This window comes from Triticum urartu, chromosome 1A (genome assembly GCF_056163025.1).
Source record: "Triticum urartu cultivar PI428250 chromosome 1A, HENAU_Tu73, whole genome shotgun sequence".
NCBI classification, from domain to species: Eukaryota; Viridiplantae; Streptophyta; class Magnoliopsida; order Poales; family Poaceae; genus Triticum; species Triticum urartu.
In genome coordinates this window covers 486,403,659-486,407,337 of record NC_141873.1, presented here as the reverse complement: position 1 = coordinate 486,407,337, position 3,679 = coordinate 486,403,659, and positions in this window count along the sequence as shown.

Here is a 3,679-nt window from a genome sequence, read left to right as displayed (position 1 = left end):
CAACTATGGTAATAAGCCATTATTTTTTACCTTGTGCAGCTCACCGGGGGATCTCATCCCTCCGGGGGCCATCTCCTCATCCTCGATGGGGGCCATCACCTTGCCAGGGGAATACTGCTTCTCAACGGCGACTATCTCCTCAAACTCGGTCTTGAGCCTCACATAGGTGGCAATCAGAGTTCCTGGGGTAGGCACGGTGGGGCCCTTGCTGTTCTTCCAACTTCCTTTGAGGAGTTCGTCCGCCAACGTCCTCAACTCTTTGGCCAGTGCTTGTTTCTTGGAGTTCTTCGTCTCCATGGGTTGGCCCGCCAACATGGTCAACTCGTTGGTCGATGCTCGCTTCCTGGAGATCACTGTCTCCAGTGGGTTGTCCGCCGGCAACTCTTTGCCTAGTGCTCCAGGATCCATCAATGAACCACAAACAAAAAGCAATCGAAAGGAAACCACAATCGCAATGAAAACGGGAAAAGAATAGGATGTGAGAATCGGTCGGTGCTTCGCAAAAAGAAGATTCTTGGAATGAAAATATAGCAGCATAACTGATTCGCCCACCTTTCCTTCATCGGTACAGAAGAAAAATGGCAGAAGTAAGTAGCCTGGAGTGAGGTTTTCTTCAAGAAAGGGAAGAAAGGGCTTGAACGAGCGTTCCAGTGAAATGATGGTTGCTTCGTCTAGTCCAACTTGGAGGCCACCTTACCACTGCTAGTAAAGGTGTGGGTTTTGTGATATGACAGGTCATGACGGCCACACCGGGGTGACAGGTGAGTCTCGACTGTAGCACCTCGCTGTGATTTGGTGGATGGCACGCGGGCCCGGATGCTTTGAAATGTCCCGCATGTGCACCGCGACCAAGGCGGAGAAGAAAACGAGAGAACTACGTAATTAATGCATGAGTTTAATTAGGGTAGTTTTGTAAAGTACGAGATACATTCCTCCAATCGCAAAATGCCTTGGTTCATGAGATTTGAGATTTGAGCCCTATAAACCGGAAGGGAGGGAGTACTGCACACGCTGTAGTCTAGTCACTTCTTGAAATCTCTAGAAATGCAAATACTCCTTTCCGGTTTACAGGGCTCTACTACTCCCTTCGTCTAGGTGTGTAAGTCATCTTACGAAAACCAAATAGTCCCAAAACACTCAGGCGCGGTGCATTAACTTCTACCTCGTTTCTTGTTTCTTGACATATCAAACAATAAGAGATGAGAGGTGTGCCTGCTTTTAATGACTTGCAATGGCTAGTTCATTGCATGCAATGCTATAAATTAGCAAATAAACATTGGTGACCCCAGGAGGAAACGGTGCTAAGCGCGTGGACCTATGCAGAATGAGTATCAACCAATGGATAATGGAGTTTAATTGTTAAACAATAGCAATTTTGTCTCATGCAAGAGCCTGGCTAGTACTCCAAGGAACCGCACCACGCGAGCGTTTGCAACTGCCACGTTCGGGTTGCGCTTGGCTCTTCGCCTCTTTGAGAAGACAAACAATGATGTTACTCCTACTTCTACAGCATAGAATCCACTGCTGCATGTCCGTCCACCTCGTGCGGGAGGGATAACGTGTAGCGAAAGCTTCTACTTACTGCTCCTGCCTTTGCGTCTATGATAGGTGGGCCCAACAGGTGGTTGGCCCCCCTATCATGCAGCCAAAGGCAGGTGCAGTTAAGGCACCGGAGCTCAGTCCGCGAGGGAGAGGGCGTTGTAGTAATCAAATTTCTCGGTCTTGTACGAGTTGACGCAACACATCAAAGCACCGCACTCGATATAAGTCTTTTTACACATTTAAAATGGGCTACTTCGTATGTAGGAGTAGACATATTCTGCTTCATATGTAGTCACTTGTTGCAATCTCTAAAAAGACTTATATTTGGAAACGGAGGGAGTACAACGCATGCATGCATGCCGTGACTTTCCTTTTGATACTTGCATGTGTTGATTTGATGGACCTTGCCAAATTTTGAATATAAATTTAACTAACCAAATTTTCATGCATGTCACAAAAAATTACGAGGCTGTTTGGATTGTGACTATGTTTGTCTTATGTTGCCACATTATTTTTCCCACACTTGCCACACTTGCCTAACCTGAGTTGCTCAAATTGTTAGACACACTTTGGCTTGCCTAAGGGAATCTAGCCACAATTTTTGTGTCTATGACATGTGGGGTTCACTGCTAATAAAATAATTCTTGTCTTAGGTGTGGCTAATAAAAAAGACTTATATTTAGTAACGGAGGGAATAGATAATATCTATACCTACTATTAAAGGGAATAGGTATTCTTGGTTTGGTTTAGTCCTTTACGTTTGGTATATACACATTAAGCGATCTGGGCCAGTTACTTGTATGTTGATGGTCCTTTTATGGGCTTTCATAGAGAGACCGCGAAAAGTAATTGGGTCAACATAAATCAACATTGCGGGAATTGAACACAAGACCTCCTGTCTATCTCTTAGATGTAACAACCAAAGACTTATGCACCTTACATATTTACTAATCCCAACTCTCTCTAAATATACGAGTGGCAGTCGTCATGTTTATTTATTTATTTTTTGCAAGAAAAGGAGTTGATATTAAAATGGCAAAATTACTGAAAGGTCCACACAGAAAAGGAAATTACAACCAAGCCCCTCTGCAACCCGACTACGCCGGCGCCGTGGACGAGCCGATTACGCGCCGTTCGCCGTTGCTCGCTGACGCCTTGGATCGAAGCAGCCCCCGGGCGAAACGGGAAGTCTCCGATCAACGGTCCCTGAGGACCTACACCCATGGCCGTCATCGTCATCGCACCGCTCAACATCGCCTTCCTTCTCCAGATCTTCAATAGCCGGAATCGCCATCCCTCGATCTCAGGCACGGGGGAACCGTGCACGGCCTCTCCACCGAGCAGCGAGCACGAAGAAAGGAGCTGGTCCACCGCAGAGCTCCACCGGAACTTCGTCGTCGAAGGGGAGACCAACACCTACAAAAAGCCGATCCAGTCGCACCGCCGCCTCCACGACGCCACCGGCTGGCTCTCTAGGCACTCCTACACTATGTACATGCTGCAAATCGAGCCTCCCCCGTCCTCCCGTCGCTGGAGCGTCCGGCGGAGGGCGAGGGAGCCGCCGATTCGGCAACGGCGAGGTGGAGAGCCCGGGGTTCGCAGAAATCGCCCTTCGTTCCTGTAGATGGGGAAGGGTGAGGTCCAAGGCTCATGTTTAGGGAGAGCTAATTAAGCGAATGAGCTAATAAAGAAAGGATTGTGGGCTTAAATATAATATTTTAAACGAATGTGGCTAATTAAAAAAAGGATTATGGGTAAATCGATGGAATAACTATTAGAAAGATTGTGGTCTTAATAAATTCTACATGAAGGATTTGAGGTAAAAAGCTAGGATAATTAAAAGAAAGGATCTATAGGCCTTAATGTGTTGGGGCTACTAAATTAGAAAAGGAAGGATTTGATTCCCGACTAAAACAGGTGAGGACTTCATGGTAATTAATGAAAGGATCATACTTAAATGCCATTAAAAAGGATTGTATTTAAATGAAATCAGTGGGACACATTACGCCCCGCAAAGAAAATATGAACATGACTAAATTGCGACGTATTTTTTATGTTCATTTTGTAGAAGGACGATGATGCATTGCAACATGTTCTTCATAATAAATCCGATGTTGTAGGACATTATACTTGTGCA